The 22,003-nt window shown below is 39.5% G+C and overlaps 1 long non-coding RNA gene across 1 annotated transcript in view; it reads left to right on the forward strand.

Annotated features, from left to right (window-relative positions):
- Window positions 1-480: 480 nt before the first annotated feature.
- LOC137229054 (uncharacterized) overlaps window positions 481-22,003 on the forward strand; it is a 206,380-nt gene continuing 184,857 nt past the window's right edge. The window contains exon 1 of the long non-coding RNA XR_010945516.1: window positions 481-534. This is a non-coding gene — a long non-coding RNA (uncharacterized lncRNA). The remainder of the gene's footprint in view (window positions 535-22,003) is intronic.

The raw sequence follows: 22,003 nt of genomic DNA on the forward strand, positions 1-22,003 counted from the left end.
CCCTATCCTTTTGTCTCTCTTTATTCTTTTTTCTTTTGTCCTACCCGGGTACGTGGGGGGTTTCCTGCCTTTTGGGATGTCTGAGGTCTTCTGCCAGCGTTCAGTAGGTGTTCTGTAGGAGTTGTTCCACGTGTAGATGTATTTCTGGTGTATTTGTGGGGAGGAAGGTGATCTCCGCGTTTTACTCTTCCACCATCTTCCCGAAAGCCCTAGTCTTTGATTTTTTAAGAGGAGAACGAAACAATTTTACTGTGTGGTGTGGGTATTGGGTGGAGTGGCTTTATGCACTGGTCAATCTGAGGCTTATAATTAGAGAAGAGTCCAGGCAAAACTTTGTGCCTTATTTTTTTCAGGACATTTGAGAGATTTATAACTTTAATTTTGTTTTAGTCAGCTATATTCACAGTAATGCTGTATAACAAACACTGCAAAATTTGTTAGCTTCTAGCAAAAAATTCATTTATTTCTCACTCATGCCTTTGCAGGTCACCTGAAGTTTGGCTGATGTCGGCTGGACTGGATTCCAGGTTGCAGGTTAGTTTGGGGTGTCTGTATGGGACCAATGGAATATCCTGGGTGTGTGGACTATCTCAGGGTTATGTAGACCTGTAAGAGGGCAAGTCCAATTGCTCAGGTAAATTTCAATTTCTTTTTCTGTCTTCAAATTTTATTTATTTAATTTGGAAATTGAGTTATCATTGTTTATAATGTTATATAAGTTTCATGTGTACAACATTATATTTCCACTTTATACACCACAGCACGCTCACCACCAGAAGTTTAGTTTTCATCTGTCACCATACAATTAACCCCCTTTACTCATTTTGCCCTCCCCTCATTCCCCTTCCCCTCTGGTAACCACTAATTTGTTCTTCTGTATCTGTGTGTTTTTGTTTGGCTTGGTTTGCTCATTTTCATTTTTGTTTTGTTTTGTTTTTTGCAAATTTCGATTTTTAGGCTGAGGTTGTCTTTGCTAATGTCCCACTGGCCAAAGCAAATCATATGACCAAGTCCAAAGTTAAGGGGCTTAGAAGTATACTCTATTTACCATAAGACCATGGCAAAACTACAGGTGGATAGCACTACTATAGGAGAGTAAAAGACTTTGGACCAATAATTCAATTTACGACAACTTGATATATGTGTGTGAGTATGTGGATGTGTAATAGAACAAGGAAAACAAAAGAGGATTCTGAGTGGCTTAGGTAAGAGAACCACATACGTTTGAGGAGAAGGATCTAGGTTCTGTAACTCAATGCCAATTATTGATTAACTTCTATATACCTGTCTTCTGTACCCATTGGTGAAGTAGTTTCTTGTACTCTATATTGTTGGCTCAATAATGCTGCTAATGACTTTCTATAGAGAAACTATTCTAATCATGCTCAATAATAGCCTCCACATGGTTAAGTATCACAATCAATTCTCAATTCCCACCATGTTTGACCTACCAGTGGCATTTGACATAGTTGAATGCTCTGTCTTTCTGTACGCTTTCTCACTTCACTTTACTTCTGCTCATTGGCCAGAGCTAGTCACATGGCTCCCTCCAACTTCAAGGAAAGCTGGAAAAGTAAGGAACCTATGGATATTCAGGGAGCACTGACTGCTTCTGCCACATTTCTGAAGGATTCTCTGAGCCTACTTTATTTCCCTCTCTTGTGACTTTGGGGTTGTGCCTCATATCTCCTCCATATACTGATGACACTCTCTAAGGGTAAGCATTTGCTAAATGGATAGATGAATAAAATGGCGCCAAAGGGAACACAGAAAGGAGGAATAAAGAAGTAGTGGACACATAAATGATAACCTATCTAAGTAAGAGGCACTATGGTGTCGGCACCACTTACTAGCTGGTGATGTGGGCAAGTTTTTTAACCTCGCTGTGCTTCAGTTATCTGTAAAGATAGGAGTGATAATAATAGCACCTACCTCATAGGAGCTTTTGAGGACACAATTAATATATATGAGTTACTTAGAACAGTGCCTGGCACGTGGAAAGTATAATAAGCGCTAGCTATAACTATTTCATGAATTGAACAATTAAATTCTAAATAATAGGGAACTGAAGCTATAAGTGATAGCAACTTTATAAAATTTTAAATTGTCTCCCATATAAACCCCAGCCTAATGAGAGAGATTCTCATTTTGATGTTTTATTACCAGGATTATGGAAACACATAAAAGAATAAAAACAGAATGTGTTATTTCTCTGCACATGTGGCACTTTGGCTAGAGGTGATTTTTTTTTTTTTTTTGAAAAGCAGAACAAGAGCATTTTGGAAATGGAACAGACCCAGTGAGTAGGGGGCACTTACGATGTGTTTTGTAATTGCACACCATATTGTTTTATCGAAACGCTTCTCATTTAGTGTCAAGGGACCATGATGAGTGTCTTGGGGTCTAAGGGCCTTGTGAGAAACCTGCAGAGAACTCAGGCCCACCCCTGCTGATGTGGCCCTGTGATGATGGCTTTTCTTCTAAACTGTCAGCAGGAAGGTTTTCTTACTGCCTTCTTTCCCTCTGCATTTCCAACAAGGAAGAACAGCTGAGGCAAATGAGACAGAATCTTTTTCCAATTACATAGTATGCATATTTCATTTCAGCTGCCGCCTATGAGAAACATGATACTGAGTGAGTTAGTGGTGCTGAGGCAAAACCAGCCTACAAAAGATTTGGGGGATACATTGTTAAATTTCCAGAAGATTACTTGGGTGAAATAGTTTGGTAGGTTAATTATCAGACTGAAAGGTTTAAGGTATTTAGTTGCTATAGAGGAGAAATTGCAGCCCTAAATACAGTCCCAAATTACTTTTAAAGCACAAAATGGTAAAAACATAAAAATGTGACAAATCAATCTGGCTTTTTAGACCGTAATTGTTTTGAAGGGGAGAGGGTAGAGCTTTTAGAGGAGAGGTGATTTACTTGGTGGCACTTAGCCGCTCACTTTTACTCTGAGGAAGGGTATATGTGAATTGACTTTTCTTACTTCACATCATCATTTAACTCTTAACTCTTCATAAATGTTCCTGAGGGAAAAGGCCAAGTTGGAATTTTCCCTGTGCTGAACTAAGTAAAACATCAGCCGAAATTCAAACTTAACATTTTTTGAAAAAACATAACTTCTGAACAAGAATCTAAATTAAGTGAGTTATGTTTTCTGTTCCTGTCTCTTTCTCTTATGTCTTATTGCTTTGGACCCCTCTCCCTCTCTCTCCCTTGGAAGAATCCTTCCTTATTTCTCTTTCCTTTTTTTTTCTCCTTTCTGTCTCAAACATCCTTTGATAATCTAATCTACAATGGAGCAAATACTATGCTGTGTCCTGGGGAAGGGGCGGTGATGGATGATGGAGAGGGACGAAATGAAAATCTTTTCTCTGTTCCCAAGAAATGCACAGACTTCTGGGGCTGATCCATGTATAAACATAGTCTTATAATTCAGGTTGCCTGGATTGGGGCATTTGGTCATGCTGAGGTCTAGAAGATCTCTCCCAAGTCTCCTGATTTAGGGATATAGACCAGTATAAATTCCAGCTCTGCTGCTTACTAGTTGGGTGACCTGAGGTAAGTTTCTTGAACTCTTGTAGCCTTAGTCTTTCTGATCTGTAAAATGGGCATGATACTTAGTTGAAGATCATGAATAAGGATGGAATTCAAATACACAGGAAGATGAATGAGCAGCCTACTGCAATAGTAATACTGTAGTAATGCAGGTATAATGAGGGCTTGAAGTAAGGAAGGATGCACAGTACCAAGGGGATGAAGAAGAGGGTGAAGAAATATTCAATTGACAGAACTGGGAGGGCTGAGATACAAGCTGCTTGCAAGGGGGAGTGGAGGAGTCAAAGGTAAGGAGGATTTGGAGGTTTCTGGCTTTGGTCTCTGGTGATGCCATTAACTGGGAATAGAAATTCAGTAAAAATAAAATCTACTTTGGGTCTTTGTTTTGAAAGCGCTGCAAAATATTCAAGTAGATATACCCAGAAGGTAATTTGAAACATAAGTCTAGAGAAGTCATCAAATTTCAATACATATTTGCTAAGCACATAACATGTGCGAGATGATCTGTGAGGCACTGAATGTGGAATGGTTATAAAGAGACTTAATTATTCCTTTGCTTTCCAGTGGAGGAGAAAGATGTAAAATAAATACTATCACAGTGAACTATAGAACTAAAAATATATAGGTTATATTAAGGAAGATCACAAAGTGCTCTGAAAATATCTAGTAGGAGGTGCTAATTTAGATTGGGAGGTTTGGGGAGGTCTCTTTGAGGAGATGTAAGCTGACTGACAGTGAATTTGACTTAGCTGAGTTTAATTAACTCCTAGACTGTAACTGCCATGACTTTCCCCCATGGTAGCATGTTGGCGACTATAGCTCTATATAGTAATCTACATTTTAGCAGAAGGAATCAGTAAGAGGAAGGAGTGCTTCCTGTGTATTGCAGGAACATCAGCATAGACTTCATCTTACATCTAATTAATCAGAACTGCATCACATCTCTAACCCTAGATGGAGGGTGATGAAGGAGAAGAGGTTGGAAATTCAGGTTGGGGCATTTGGCCAGTGGTATCCGCTACGTTAAGGAAGAATAGTGTCTTCAAAGTTGAGAGAGAAGAAAGTTTCAAGAAGGTGAATTGGCAGCAAAATCAAATGTCATGGAGGTGGAGAAAGATGAGCTCTGAAACAAAACTACGGATTTGACATTTAGAAGGGCAGAGACCCTGCCCACTGTGCTCTCTGCTGTATTCCAGACACCTTCTCCAGCGCCTGGGACAGAGAAGGCAATTAATCACTGACTAGGGAAATTAATCTGGCTGCAGTGTATTAGATGTATTGCATGCATAAAGGTCTGTATTGATCATCCAGTATAAATTAAATTCTAATTTTCTCTAAGTAAATACTTTCTGGAAAGAGTGAGCGTCTGGAGAGTTATCCTTCATATGTACATCAGAAACCAGTTAGGAGGAATACACTATAACTTAAAAAATATTTCCCCAAAGCTCAATGAAACAAGAGAAAGGAGCTACCTGGAAGAATTTGCTTACCTCTGTAATTTTAGTAGCTGTTTTTAGTAGTGACAGATGGTTTGTAGATAGGGCAAAGCTGTTTAAGTATCATTAGAGCTATTTATTTTTATGTTCTTTTGTTATAGGAAAGATTCACAGCAGTTTTCTGTCTTATAGAATGGTAGAAAAATTTCTATGAAAGCCATTTATGTTATCAAACGTATTCAATTAATATCTTATATTTGCATGACAGTTTAGAGCTTGCAAAGCACATTTAAATATAGCATCTCATTTGATTATCTCAACCATATGAGAGGTTATTAGGGCAAGTGTCATTAACCTCCCCATTTTATCATTTAAAAAAATTGAAGAGATCTTAAGTAATTTACTAAAAACTCACACAGTGCTAAGAGAGTGAACCAGGATTCAAACATGAATTTTAATTCCTAATTCAGTGTCCTATCAGTGGGTAAATAAATTTTTGAAATGCTCCCTTCTCTTTGCAGAGACTGCTAAGAAAAGATGAAAGGGGCCAGACTTTGGATATGGATGAGACTATTAATTGCAAGGCATACTTTACTCAGGGATCCTGTGTTAAGTGGTGTTTATGATGTAGGATAACTACAGGATAATTTCCTTTTTCCGTTGGGGAATCACATTTTTTTGGGTCTGCTCTTCATTTGTGGTATTCTTTGCACGTGGTCAAGTATTTATTGTCCATGCATTATTTTAGTTGGAAGTAAGAACAAACTTCACAGAAGAGGTAAGTTATATGTACGTGAGGTAACTTGATCTGTTTTAAAGCCTGGTTAGAATTTACCATCTCAGGATTCAGGATTTAACTCCTTAGGGAGCATAGCTTTCCTTGCGGACATTCTGTCTTCCATTCCTATTTTACATTTCTATCTCAGTTTCAAAACTGAGTTTTACCTGATTTCCCTCCTTTCTTCTGGCATATTCTGTGGCTTGCCGTATGCAACCAATCCATGCACTTTGAGCCCTTCTGGGGGAAGTGTTGATATGTTTACTTGGATCCTTTAAATTCCCTGCCTCATCTTCCTTGTGACCAATGACAGGATAATGCACCTATCTTCTCAAAAAGAAAAGCACTAACTATATATCTATTTGCGGTCCATAATTCCAAGGTTTTATTTTGTAGGAAAAAAGATGAAGAAGAGAAATAACTCACTATCCTGTAAAAGATACTTAAATTGTAAATTATTACCCATTTGATTTGACAAAGCCTAAGTTTGTGGGCCTTGAGGCTGCGAGCAGTTCTGAGCTGCCTGACAGATAAATGAGAGCTGCTGATCCAGGTGAGCAATGGAGCTGAGGGACTCACTTGTCACCAGGTGACTTTGGAGATTATGACTCTCTGTGCTTGAGAAGCCTTGCAGGTGGATGTGTGCAATAAATCAAAACTAATCATATCCTGAAGAGAACAACAGCTGTGTTTATGCCCTTATGGGGTTATGTTGACCCTCCCTAGTGGGCCTCCTAGAAGTGTTAGATTTGAGGACTTGCTAATAGTTATCTGAAACACGTTTTGAATCCATTTATTAAAGTATTAAAGATTTATTTTATATCTTTCTTCCAGGGTTCAGGTTTTGGTATTTTCATTCATTCACTCAACAAACCATTCTTAATATTTTCTGTGTGCCAGATGCTGGCCACTGAGATGCAAAGATGAACTAGGCAATGTCTTTATAATTAAGAAACTTACATCTAGTAAAGAAGGTAAAACACATAGACCATGAAAGAAAAACATGTGGCACAGGAATATTTATTAATAGTATTTTATGTATTAATATATTTAACAGAAAGAAAAATAAGAGAAGAAATGGAAGGGGCAGGTATGTATAGAAAGAGTAGGCAAAAGAAAGGATCAGTACGGATATAATATACTCACATTCTATATTATTGACGGCTTTCAAATGCAGAACACTTTTTTGAAAATAAATGATTGTTTGCAGTGATAGTCAGCTAAAATTATCTAGTCATAAGGAATCAAAAGAGCAGTGAATTTGTTTGAAAAGTGTAATTACTGAGGCTTCCAAATAAGCAAAACCCAGCAATTATAAACTGATGAATTTGTCTTCATCTAATGTGCTTACCCACATTAGAGTCTTCTGTACAATTTTTGGCACTAGAATTTGAGAATAATATGGAGAGCTTGGAAAGATTCAGAATAACATTTCAAAAATGTATTAAAATGAGATCCTCAACAGGGACAGTACCAAGTGGCTTGAGGAAGGGGGGAATTTAACCCTTCAAGCCCTCAAATAAAGATGCAATGCAAGTAAAACAGTGTCCTCAGTATTCACATGCAGCTTCAGAACTGCATGCAGAAGCTGCATTCACTGCAGCTTCAGAAGTTGACATCCTTGCCAGCCAACCAGATTATTATCCCCAGGGCCCTTATAGATAGAAATTCTAGAGTCTCCAGTTGCTCCTAAATGATAGGAATGAGATTTATGAGGAACATCTATGGGATTTTCAACATCTGCTTCACCCGAAGTACTCAAAAATCATTGTCAAAATGAATGAAGATGAGGATGAGAAGTGACTCAAAGACTGACTTAGCTATTATTTCTTGTACATCCTTTGTACCTGTTTTGGATTTTAAATAGAACACTATTATGAATTTGTTAATATTGTTAAGAATCCCTCCCCCCACCATCAAAGGATTCAATGTGCAAAATAAAGGATTTGGGATAGGTAGAGTTTTTCCTTACAGACATGGTGGACGAGAAAAAAATATTAACAGGTTAATTTATAGATCTCTTTTTTTTAAAGGAAAGTAGATTTTCAGTAGTCTGGGATAGTTTTTAGAGGAAAATTTGAGGACCTATTAAGGTTCCTTTCTGCCCTACAATGTAGGACTATATCTACATGGAAAACTTAATGATATGTGAAAAAATTATAGATTGATGGAATCATGAGAATGAAAGAATCTATTATTTCATCTATTCTCAAGCCATCTGTATTTTCTTCATTCACATATCCTATTGCTTAACTAACATCAGTCTCTGAAAATTTTCCTTTGTCTACTTTAATGGGTTTTCATTGAGATGCTAGTGCTAGGGGCTGTGGTGGAAGACAAAGATTACTAAGAAATGGTTGCTCTTTACTTTTTAAGAGCATACGACCATGTTGGAAAGAAAACTACGACCTTAAAGGGGCATGAAACCTCAAGCTCATGATTTGTAACAAAATACCTTATTTGATAGTTAATATCTAATCTTTTATTATATTGTGTATCCATGTTTCCATTGTTCTCCACTCCGTCCCACATGCAAAGAATGAATTATTTGGGGTTACAGGCTATTTGGCCAGTACAATTTTGTCTGTAAATACTTCCATTTACTCACCACACACACACACACACACACACACACACACACACACACACACCACACACATACCACACACGCACACCCCACACATCATACACACACATCACACAAACACACCCCCCACGCACACACATCACACACACATCACACTCACGCATACACATCACACACATACCACACACCCCCACATCACACACACATCACACACACAAATCACACATACACACCACACACACACACACCACACACACAGTACACACACACACACTACACACACACACACAATTTTAACTTATACGACTTTGGAGGTAATTATTTCATGGTGCCTTAATTCTGCATAGTTTTTCTTCATTTAGGAATGCAGTGGTATGTTGAAGTAAAAGCATTTTTTGACTTTCCACAAGGGTGTGGGCTTCTCCCTGGGTTTCCACATTTTTCTTTGTGCCTCCTGTGGAATGGTTTGTGGAGACTGCAAAAAAGCAGAGGCTGACGCTTTACTCCTTTCCCCTCCCCTGCTCCCTTCCAGCTCATCATATTCTTATATAATCCAAGAGAAATCTGCTTTTGGTTAGAATGCAGTTGAGGGAAAAGTAAGGTTTTTTTTTTTTTTTTTTAACTTTAAAATGTTCCAAGCTTGTATGAAAGTTCTGTCGAAGCAACAACTTAAATGGAGGCAGCTGGAAATCATTAAGGGAACTTGCAGTGGACAGTGATTAAAGCAGGATGGAATTTCCACTCTCTCTTTTTATGGTACTTTAAGCAAGTTAGTGTTGCTTTTGAAACTTGAATTAGCCCTCTGACTATGAGAGTTGGAAAATTATTTTATTCCTCTACTTTCTAGAGACCACTCCACTGATTTCAGAGGCTGTTACTGCAAATGAATAAATGAACACATTTGGAACTAACTGGTGCTCGGCAGCAATGAGCCTCATATTTCATGATTATCTTTGCATCTTCCTGGTTTGAGTCTGATTTGAAATGATAACCACTGAGGAACATTATGAACACTTTGTGGCTACTTTCCTAGTCTTATGTGATAACAGAGGTCCCAATTTTTACCTCCCACCTTTCTTCTTTAAGGGTTGTGCCACTTTTAATGACAAACAGTTGCAAATGAGTCATTCCAAGTTCTTTTTTGGCTCCAACTTTCTATGGGTTCAGATGCAAGGCATACTGGGATCTTAGTAGCAAAGGCTGGTGGGTAGAGGCTGAAGTCAGAGCTGAGAAAATTCATGGCTGCAGGCTCTTCCTCAGGGGTGTGGCAGAATTGTGGGCGGGTGTTGCTATAAAGAGGTGGAATCCGGTCAGTGGGGCAGGGCAGAGGAAACACAGAGGGTGGGTAGAATGTGTTGTCAGGCAGGCAGAACCTAGGAGATTAGTCTATTGGGAAAGTGACCCTGGCTCGTGGCAGGGCACCTGGGACAGAGGGTCCAGGTCCCAGTCTCTCTGGGGAAAGCAGATTACCATTACACAGTCAAAAAAGAAAGTGTTCAGTTTGGGCCATTAGGAGAAATGGGGGGGGGGAAGGGGTTAAGGGAGGGAGAAAGCAAACTCAGCCTCAGCTGATACTGAACTCTGGGCAGCAAAGTGAATTCACAGTGTTGTTTGCCAGCCTGAGTCTGAGTTGGCGAGGGACTTGGCTAGAGAAACTGGGAGGAATCTTTCATGACCTGTCCCTAACTCTTCTCCCCACTGAACCATGTCGATATCAAAAAATTGTGTGCTCTTTGCCTCATTCTTTCTTGGAATACCTATCCTGAAGACCAGAAGACAGAACTTACTGGAATTCTGATGTGGCAAATAACCTTGCTATAGTGAACAAGCAAGTCTTCTTGAGAATCATAAGACAGCTTTAATCTTTTCCCCACTTCCTGTTCCAACCTGCTCAGTGGGACAGATTCTTTTCTGGCCCTGCATGAATTCCAGGCAGGGAAACCTTTTGTGCTCTTCTAGCCACCCAAGAGGTTTTATGTTGGTCATTAAAATCCCCACTTCCACGTAGTAATAACCTTGATTATTATTTGAAGGTGAGGCATCTCATCTCTTCCAGCTTAGGTCTGTCCGAAAGAAGGCCTGAAGTGGGGAAGGCCGACCTGGTGAGCTCTGTTTCTGATTCTCTACTTCCTGCTTCTGTGCCCTCTCCTCCTTCAGCTTTGCTAACTGCAGTTTCTGACCCCTTTGGTGGAGGAGGGGGCTGAGGGAGAGGGAGGAGGTCAGAGGAAAGAAAAGGCATTATTTGATCAGGGCTGAAATGAGCTGACGTCTGTGTTCTCTGCACATGGCAGGTTTTTTTCTTTTTTAGAAAGCTGACACTTTTTCTTGGCAAACTTTAGTGCATTATTTGAAAACTGCCCGCCCCCCAACCCCAAATCACTGGGGTATCTAACCTGCAGTTCTTTTGATATCCTAGGAAATTCATCATTGTGGCTGCGTGCTTATGTGATGCTCTCCCCCTGTCCATGGGACTCTGGTGGCACACTCCTTTGTTAAGGTTACTCTGTTCCTTGAGGTAGTCATTTTGGGCAGTATTTAGAGAACCCCAAGTCTAGCTCTTTGCTCTTGCATTCACAGTAAACTCTCACACATACGTTGCACCAAGAAACTCTTTTGCTATCTTTCTTGGTGGCAGTCTTTCTTTGTCTTCCATCAGAATAGAGTTTTTCCATATTCCATGGTCCTCTGTCAGTAGCTGGGGCAGTAGCTTCAGCTCTTTAAGTGGTTCCAGTGAAGCCACATTCCTGGGGTTTGAGCTGAGGGAAAGCGTACCTAACCCTTCCTGCCTGGGGACTGAGTGGGATTCAGTACTCACCAACAGCTCTTATACAAAATCTTATTTTAAAATTCCAATTCCTACAGTCAGGGTTAAAATTTTTAAAAAAAAGAAAAAATTTTTTACCACCTTTTAGCAGTCCTTGTATAGATGGTATCAAACTCCTCAATGGGTTTAAGAATGTTTAGCACCCATTATCTTGAGGCTTCTGTAAAACAAAAGAGAAAGAATCAATTTTTAAAAGACATGTTGTTAAAACCTTATTCAGACACTAGAGGTATATTGTTTTCCTGGTGGCAGAATTATCCAGAAAGAATGAAAGTTTTCTTTACCCTCTCAGGTTTATTAACTTTGAAGACCTAAAAAAAATTTAACATATTCTCACTATTGTCACAGAAGTCCAAAGTGCTAAACTACACATCTGTATATGAATCTGTTACTAAGAGGTAATTCTTATTAAGAGTAACAAAACAAAACGCTACTTTGGCAGAGGTCTTAAAGCCTGTAGTTGGGCAGACAAACTATTAGATTGATGAAAGAGATTTTTGCACAAGGACAGTCTACTAATTTGCTGAGCATTGTATCTCAAGGTTAAAAAATACTGGCTACATTTTAAAGCAGGGAAGATCAATTAGAACATTCATTAGATTCCTATTTACACTTTAATTGTCAACTGCTCATTTGTTGGAACCCTTTTTTAGTCATTAGTGTCTGTCAGTAAGAAATATGTCTTAATTTCGCTTATACTCATTTATTCATCCTTTCATACAGTCAACAAACATTAATAATGTGCCAAGCACTTGGCCAGCTTTTAAAAATATACTGATGAAAAAGACAAAGCTTACCCTCAAGGACATATTCACCTCAAATTTTCATGTAATCAAAATTAGTATAAAGGTATTAGGTTATACTAACATTAAAAAAATCACCTTTCACAATAGGAATGCAAAAAAGGATTCTAATACATGTACAACCTAATTGTTCTTTTCTGTGTGTGGTTATTAGCCCATTTATTTTTAGGTTTAAAATAGCTGAGTATGTTTTGTTTGGGCTGCTGTTGGCCTTACACGTGTTGTAGATTGGAGAGCTCTTGAGAATGGACACTATATATCTTCAGCTGCATTCTGTAGGACCACAGGATCCAGGGTCACTTTCTGTTCAGGGAAGAAGGAGCCTGCCTCATCACTGAAAGGCATAGAGTGGAGCCGTTGAAGTTCCCAGTTTCTGAACAAAGGAGTTCCTGAGTACAGCGAGTGGTAGGGCTCTTGTAAATGTAAATCTTCAGAGGAAGACTGTAAGCTCTCCAAAATCACCTATATGTTATGGGTAGACTTCAAGTGCCTTCAGATTTTTAGTTTAATGTCTGATTTTTTAGGCAACTCCCTCCCAATTTTTTTGGTGCCTCTGGACAAAATCTGGGCTGACACTTAGGCCCACCAGGCCTGCTGAGTGCATGACCTGCACATTCCCCAACACTTAGCCGCCAGAAGTGTAGCATGAGATTTCTTCTCTTGGAGTATAATTCCAGGGGTAAAATAATTTTGCATTAGAGGTTCAATGCTTATTTTTCAGTTTGATCTAGTAGATTTTAAGTACTTTCTTACACCCAGGACAGTACCAAGTATTGTGAAGGATACGAAAGACACATTGACCATAGTCTTCCTCATTAGGTGGACACATAACAGTAGAGGCAGCATGTGGTGGCCAGAGAGCCAGTCCAGGTGCCAAGACGACTGGGAGCCAGTCATTAACTAAATATGTAAACTTAGTCATGTCACTTACTTTCTTTGAACCTCAGTTTCTTTTCCTTCAACAAATTTTTATTTCATTTGACAAATCTGAAATATTTCAGAAATATATATAGAGAGGGAAATGTACAGGGAGTACTATAACAAACATCTACGTATTCACCAATAAAATTTAACAGTTGCTGTCCTTGAAGAAAAGGAATAAAATATTACAGAAAGAATTGAAATCTACCCTATCCTATTTTCTCTCCTTTTTATGCCAGAGATTATCAACTTGATATGTATTCTTGCTACCCAAATTATTGTAATTTTCAAAAACTACATAATACTGTTTATGTATTTTTAGATTTAAATAAATTGTGCCACACTGTTTGTGGCTATTTTTGCAACTTTTGTTCACTTAACATTATATTGGTAGGATTCTTCCATGTTGATACCAGTAGCTCTATTTATTCTCTTTATATGCTGTACCATTAAATAAATATACCCCCAAATATCCCTTTCCCTATGTTTAAACATTTAGGTTGTTTCCAATTTTCTACTCTTTAAACCATGTTGTAATGAACATCATTGCATAATGTCTCCTTATGCACATGTCTGAAAATTTCTCTAGTGCAGAGCTTCCCAAGTTCCCAATTGATGTATCATACCACATTAAAAATGTGCTTAGACTCTGTGTCGGTTCAGGTCCTTGGAGAAGCAGATACCAAGATGGGATTAGATGTGCAAAACATATATTTTGGAAAGTGCTTGTGAAAGATAAAGGGGGAAGGAGTAGGATGAGGTTGGGAGAGCCTTTAGGTTTGTCAGTGTAGGTTTGACTCCTGTGAAAGAAGAGAGCAAAGGGAGGGTTGGATTGCAAGCATCTCAGCCACAGCACAGTTCTCAGAAAACATAGGCCAAGCTAATGGAGACTCCTCAACTAAAGGTTGCTGGTTGGAGGAGCCCAGTGTCAGGTAGGAACAGGCTGGCTCTCGTACCCCATGCTATGCTCAGGCCTGGGGGGCTGGGGGCAGCCAGGGAAAGTATGAATCCCAAGGGACACAGCTGGGGCTCTCAGTCAACTAAGTGGCCTGCATAGTTCTCTAGAAGGAGATCTCCGGAATGTACCTCAATGGCCACTACAAACAGTTATCACGTCGGTCCACACTGCCTGAGAAACTGAGGCACTAGAGATCTGACCAGTTGTAAGGTCCAAAACCTCTAACTATGGCAGTGTTACTTGGCACTTACTATTCCTACTAGAATGGATTTCCATTCTCTTATTGGCTCTGGGGATCCCTCTTTCTTTCTCTTGAGGCAGGCTATGTATTGAACAATTTCTTCTTCTGTTCCATTTATCATACATTTCTACATGGTTAACGGGAATGGTTTTGTTTTCTCAATCACACGTGTTATTGTAGTAGATCTCATTTTCTTCATCTTTGAAGTGGGAGGTTGGATTCAATGACGTCAGGCCATTTTCTGCTCTATTAATCTGATTCTAATTAGGAAAAAAAAGTGGTCCAGACAATAATGTTAGTGGAGTGATATAGCAAGAGATAATCTAAGAGAAAATCAGGGACTATAGGTCTTGAAAGAAAGATGGGATCAGTATGAACTGTACTCCATCTACATTTTATAATAGAGGTGTCATGTAAGTTTTACTTTTCTGTGAAAAACCCTTCTCTGAGGGAAGTGTTCATGGCTTATTCATCTTAGTGACAACACTTGGGCCATAAGAGTAAAAAAATAATGTGTTTTAGCGAGAGCTTAACAGGAGAATCAAAACAATTGTTCACTATTGAGAGGGGAGTTTAGTTCTATATTTAGAGACTTATATTTTACTTTTTTTTTTTTTTTTTTTTTTTTGCGGTACATGGACCTCTCACTGTTGTGGCCTCTCCCCCTGCGGAGCACAGGCTCTGGACGCGCAGGCTCAGCGGCCATGGCTCACGGGCCCAGCCGCTCCGCTGCATGTGGGATCTTCCCGGACCGGGGCACGAACCCGTGTCCCCTGCATCGGCAGGCAGACTCTCAACCACTGCGCCACCAGGGAAGCCCATATTTTACTTTTAATGGTCTGGGTAGGTAGGAAGGGTAGAATTTAGTTTATTGTGGTATATGTAGATATTAGAGAATTAAGGCTTAAGCAGTCATGGAAAAAAAGATAGAACTTGGACCAGGAATTTAGGGTGAGATGATCTTAACTTCATTTTGGAATAGTGGGTAACATAGAATTCTTCTGACAGAGTTATTAAAATGTGGACAAATAATTGATTTCTTTAAAAAGTAGAATGCCCAAGCTGACAATGATGGCAATAATCTACAGGTCTTTCTATATGGCTCATCAGGTCATTCTCTGACAACAGTGAATAATACCATGAGAAAGGAGGTAAATGGTCCCAGATTGACCAAATCATAGAATGTCCGACTTACAATCCTTACCATTCTCATTCAATCAGATGCCACAGAGGCACATTTGGACTTTCTTCATGATTAGAATTGCCCCTTACTCAACGGGTCTTTCTAAAACTGCATTTCCTTTGTTCAGCTGAATCACAGTGTTTTTCCATCAGTAAATGTACTGAACTTTAAAGAGTCCAGTTTTCTCATTTAGTAATTGTAGCACTGGTGTTACATTAGTCTGTATAAGTCTTGTGGTGATAACCAAAGCAGGAGGTGGCTTCTCTTTCAGTTGAGTTCACATGAATTTGAGTCAGTTGATTTAGGGTTCTGGGATTTCCTATTCTTCTCTAGTATTTATGAATTCAACTTCCATTTTCAGATTTCCAAAGGCCACTTGAGGGTTTAAGTAATGCCTTTAATTATAACTTAAAAGTATAGGCAATTGCATTTCATGAAGCTAACAATTATCCAGAGTATGTTATTAGAGAGTGAGTTTTTGAAGTCTGCATAGTTTGTGAAAATCCATCAGAATAACTGGGGGAGAAAAGAGATAAACTAGATTGGAACAATGGAGTTTGAAAACAACTTTGATTGTGTCTGGAGTTTACATGGTAATGAGTCCTAAATCTCAGGCATTAGGGTTCTTTGTAAAAATTCTTGCAGTCTCTCCTGTTTGCCCTTATTCAGAAATAGAGATGTTGGCAGTGTTTTCATCAGCTTTTAAAATATAAACATTGATGTGGCAGTTGATTATGCTTTTCAGACTTCACCTTATGTAATTCTTAAAATTTCCCTGTGACATAGGTGATAATCCTCCCTCGAGAATGCATCCTGAGAGGAGATGAGCAATTTGCCCGAAATGACATACTTATGAAGCAGCAACACTGAACTGCAACCCAGATCTTCCGCTCTAGCATCAAAGCTAAAAAGCCCATTATATGATCAAGTGACTAGAATGGTAGAGCAATTTTTCAGTCCTGAGGTATTTTTCAGGTGACTTTTACAAATTTGAGTAAGTAAATACTCTTAAGAATGATACTGAAAAATAAATACGTAGATTTAAGAATCAATGCTAACTTTTTCTTTTAAACCAGCCTGACCCATTTTTCTAGTCACGCTCACATGTTCCAACACCCTAAGGATGATGAGTCTGGGGGTAAAGGAGAGAAGATGTATCTGGAGTCAGATATGGTTTGAATTCTAACCTTCATTTATTAGTTGTATAACCTTGAGCAACCTCTTTGGTTTACTTATTTGTAAAATGGTAAAAATAATAGCAACCTTAACAGGGTTTTTAGGAATAAATGAATGAGACAGTATTTGTAAAGTGCCTGCCATTCTAGGCACTAAAAAATGATGGCCATTCTATTTATAGTAGAGCCAAGCAGGGCATTATTTCAACTTAGAACATCTTACCCTTTTCAGAAGGTAGTTTCAAAATATATGAAGGTGGGTTTGTGATAATTTAAGTAACTCAAACAGACTACATTTTCCTGGATTTTCAATATAGTGGCTTTCTAGCTGTATTTTTACTTAAAAATCTACAATAGGGAATGGAAAATTCATAGCCCTTTTAAAAGTGTTTCTTATACTTCCATGGACCCTTTAAATTCATAGCTGGTCTTAGCCTTTGAACCTGTTCTATACATTTCCCTTTGAGTAAAAGTAGCAGCATGTTTTCCAAACTCTGAGGTTTTCGTAAGTCAAAACAACCTTCCAATTAAGTTTGTGCCCACCTGAGATGTTAGCCTGATCTATTGACCATGGTCTCTCTGAACGGAATAGCATGAGACTAGTGCTTAAGTGTCTTAAAAGTGGCATTTTTATCTCCTCCTCAGTAGAAATTTGCAGTGAACACCCCTGGTGGTGGTAGTTCTAATATCCCTTCTTTCATCAGATAACTTAGCTGCATACTGTAGGTGTGTGAGACGAAGATCGAATCTACTGGACCTCAGTCCTTCCTTGTCCTTGCCTCCCTCCCCACCTTCTTCTCCTCCTCCAACGTCTCACCATATCTCTACTTCTTTTATGTCTACTTCTACATTGGGTGATGTTTCTAGAATGGGCCTGAGGACATGTTAGTGTGCTAGGCAGCTGGTCAGTTTTCAGGAGCAGTAGGAAGCAGTTGTCTTTTCCACTCCTTAGAAAATATAAAAGAAAAAGCATAGGTTACTTTAGAGCTGATGCCTTTAACTATGATGATTTTATGGCTGAAATCAACCAACATTTATTTAGCACTTACTATGTGCCAGACATGCATTTTGCATCATTTCACACATTTCTTATAACAATCTTACTGTGGTCCAAAATGTGTCACCCTAAAGTTCATATGTTGAGGCCCTAAGCCCCTATGTGACTGGATTTGGAGATGGGACCCTTACAGAAGTAATTAAGGTTAAATAGGGTCATAAGCGTAGAGCCCTGGTATGATGGGATTAGTGCCGTTAGAAGAAGAGACATCACAACTCTCTCTCTGTCTACCTCGTGAGGAGGTGCAGTCTGCAAACCAGGAAGGTAGCCCTCACCAGAAACGACCTCTGCCAGACCTTGGGATCTTGGACATCGAGCCTCTGGAACTGTGAAAAAATCAGTTTCTGTTTTTTAAGCCACCCAGTCTATGGTATTTTTTTATGGCAGCCTGGGATGACTAATACAAACCTTAATGGTATCTCCTTTTTATAGATGAGGAAACCAAGGCTTTGATTACCAAATTAAGAATTCTGATGGTGTTCTAAGCCTGTCTGCAATCTCTCTGTTCTTTCCAGATCAGGGTGAGATTCGGGGGGCTACTTTATAATTTTCTCCAACCACAAGCCTGCTTCCATCTCTCCCTCCTATTTTTCTCATCTTTCTTAAAAGTTATTCTCTCTCTGTACTCAATCCCTCTTGATTTTCTGGTTCCTTCAGAAACTCCATCTCCCACCCATATGAAAGCATTTTGTTATTGCCTGGTGTCCCCTCTCATCTCTTCAAAATGTTTCCTGAAAACCATTTCCTCTCTTGACACTGAAGTTTTCTCTCACTTATCAAGCGTGTCTTTCCCCATCTCTATTATAATGTTTCCTCAGCATTTCCACTTGGATAAACATCTCCTGAGAGACGTTGTTTGCCTATTTTTTTTCATCTTTGGTAAAGTTCATAATCTGAAGGCAAAGAGTAATATAAAAACTAGGCTGATAATTTGTCATTTTCCTAAGTCAAGATTTAGTGATTCAACCTCCACTTACTATGCATTTCTTAAAGAGCTTAAAGATGATTTATTCTGTGTTATTTTAAAAAGGCATCCTATCTATTGCTCTCCTATTTCAATTATAAAGTAGCCTTTTGAAGTTTTGCATTCTCCACCCGTGGGGGTACAAATGTCTCCGTAGCTTCCAGAGCTGCCGATATCAAGGCACGTAGTAATGAACAACAGACGCATTTTTAGTCTGGAATACCCAGGGCCATCCTACTGTTTATATTACTCATCTCTCTCGTGTAAGAGAAAAATAAAGATATTCCCCATAGATCTTGCATCTCACCAATTTTGTGAGTCATCCTTGCTCTCCTACTCCCTTACCTAAACATGTGATAAATCATCAGGTCCTAGAGATATGACTTCTTAAAGGCAGCATCTCTTGCAGTTGGTCTTCTTGTCTCCAGCCCCCTGCCACTATTTCAGGCCCTCTTATTGCTGCCTTGCTGTTCTCCTCTTGCTTATAACTCTTCTATGACTTCCTGTTGAACAGTGGATAACACATAGACTCAGCAGGGCACCCATGGTCGTTCAGGCTTTAATTCTTAATCTATAAATTCAATCTTATAACCTACCTTTCCCCAACCCCATCCTATGCTTGGAAATTTTGAACAATTGATTCATTCTGCATGCATTGCCAGCTATGTGGCAGACACTCTGCTAGATCCTGGGGATACAATGGTGATCAGGAGAGAGATGGTCTTGTCCTCTTGGAATGTGCAATCTACAGGGAATATAGAAAAGTCTGCAGGATACTCTAGAGTATGTTTAGCTTTACAGTAGGGAAGTTATGGCATGCAGTCAGGGAATGTGGGAGTGACATCTAACTCAGACTTAGGGAGGTCATAGAAGTCTGTTATACCAAGTTAAAACCTAAAGGCTGAGAAGGTGTTATTCACATTCAAGGTTTGGGAGTTGAGGGCAAGGAGAAACTGCTTTAGGCAGAGAGAGCATCATTTGCAAAGGTGAGAAAGAGCAGATTATTCCTATTCACAGAACAAAAAGTAGATCATTGTGGCTAGAGCAGAAGTGGCCCAGGGAGCTGTGTTGGAAGATGAGGCTGGAGAGGTAAATTTCTTTAACAGTCAGGCTCTGTTAGGCCATTGCTGACGCTGTTCCCTTTGCTTGAAATGACCTGGCAGCCTCCTACTCACTCTTAGACTCAGCTTAACCATCATCTTCTCTGTAAAGTGTTTCCTGGTCTTGCCCAGTGATACAATTTTTATCTAGCACAAACTTGGGTTTCATCACTCATATCACTGTATCTCTCTCTCCTACTAGAAGATCAACTCCTGAAGGGCAGAGGTGATATTTACTTACCTTTATATCCCCCTGTGTTGAGCAAAGGGCCTATTATAAAGTGGATGCTCAATCTGGAGCATTTGCTAATGTCATACTTTGGAGAAGTACCCTATTTTTCCCATGGTTAATACAACATTTGGTTCATTCAAGCCTTGGGCTTGGGGCTATCTACGTGTACATCACCTTACTTTAATATATCCATTGATATATGGAGTTAGGAAACTGCTCAACGGAGTCATGTCTGTTTGATTTTACAAATTGATATAAAAATCAGGTGTGACTTACAGGAGGAGCACTTCAAATCTGCTTTGATCAGCACTCCAAATCTGCTTTGAGGATTGAGTTTCTAAAAAAATCTTATTGAAGTATAGTTGATTTAAAATGTGTTAATTTCTTTTGTACAGCAAAGTGACTGTTATACATATATATTTATATTTATATATTCTTTTTCATATTCTTTTCCAGTATGGTTTGTCACAGGATGTTGAATATAGGTCCCTGTGCTATACATTAAGGCCTTGTTGTTTATCCATCCTACATATAATAGTTTGCCTCTGCTAATCCCAAACTCCCAATCCTTCCCTCCCGATTCCCTCTCCCCCTTGGCAACCACAAATCTGTTCTCTATGTCTGTGAGTTTGTTTTTGTTTCGTAGATAGGTTCATTTGTGCCATAGTTTAGATTCCACGTATAAGTGATATCATATGATATTTGTCTTTCTCCTTCTGACTGACTTCACTTTGTATGATAAACTCTAGTTGTATCCATGTTGCTGTAAATGGCATTATTTCATTCTTTTTGACGGCTGATGGTTAATATTCCATTGTATATACATACAACATCTTCTTTAGAGGATTGAGTTTTTTTTGAGGATTGAATGAACAAAATTTGGGGGAGAAGGGTGCATGTTGACTGTCTTCTTTGCTGACGGTCAAGTGTTGAAAAACCTCCTTCAGGTTTCTTCCTGGTAGTCGCTACCAGAATCCATCCTGACCTCACTCTCTTGGTAGCAGCCTTAGATCCAAGAAAAGTGGTAATGTGAGTAAAATTGAAGAGCTGTGTCCCAAGCATCCAAGCCAGCCTTGGCATGAAGTGCCCTTAATTGGGCATAAAATCAAAGGGACACTCTATCACCTTCACACTTAGGTGAATGCCATGGCTGGGTCTAACAGACAGAGCCCTGCCCCTCTGGTGAGGGCCGTGAGCAGGCTATGGCGTTTGGGCACAGGAGTGGGTGTGGTCCACCTGGGGATTTTTCAGTTGTTATCAGTATGCCTCCAGGTTAATGGTGGTAACAGCTGAGACACCAGGGGCAGCAGGGGCAGATGCCTCGTCAGAAATGTGTCCCTGTGGGACCACTGGGTCATTTAGCTCACGTGGATAGCTGTTCAATCCTTTATTTAGTCAAGAATATTAATTGAGGATCTACTATATGCTGGGTACGTCTCTAAGTGTTTAGGATATAAAAGTAAAAAGGCAGGGAGAATGTTTGCCAACATGAAGCTCATTTCCTAGAAATAAATGCATATACAGTATCATTTCAGGTAAAAATGAGGAATTGGGGTGTGATTAAGAGTGTGAGTATTGGGGGGGCTTGTCTGAGACAGGATGTTCAGGGAACACCTTTCTGAGGGAGGGACATTGAGCAGAAAATGAAATGGAGTGAGAGTGTGAACCACTTGGCCATGTGGGTAAGAGCACACACCACAGAAAAAGCGGCATGAGACATGAGGGGGGAGCTAGTTTGCCATATTGAGAAGCATTGTGAGAGCCTGAGGGCTGAGAGAACAAGGGGGAAGGTAGTGGGAGGTCATTCTGCTGAAGGCAGCGGATCCTGAAATACTGTGCTGATATGGAAACCATTGGCAGGTTTTGAGTTTCGTGTTTCTAGACAATCGCTGGCGCTGTGATTGAGGGTGGCAGGGGTAGGAAGCTTGCAGTAGTCCAGAAAAGAGAGCCACTCGTGTTGGTAGCTGTGGAGATGGTGGAAAGTGGCTGGATTTAGGATAAACTCTAAAAGTGGGACCAACAGGATTGGATAAAGGGTGTGAGGAAAAAGAAGAATCAAGGTACATGGTGAGAGTAAGAGAGGTATCCTTGTAGGACTGTGACCTTTTGGGGAGTGCCTCTTAGATGACCTTTCTACTCATTTTTAACTGAGCATCCAAGAATGAATGTCTTCTCTGCTCTGT

The sequence above is a fragment of the Pseudorca crassidens genome, chromosome 8 (genome assembly GCF_039906515.1).
Source record: "Pseudorca crassidens isolate mPseCra1 chromosome 8, mPseCra1.hap1, whole genome shotgun sequence".
Taxonomy (NCBI): Eukaryota; Metazoa; Chordata; class Mammalia; order Artiodactyla; family Delphinidae; genus Pseudorca; species Pseudorca crassidens.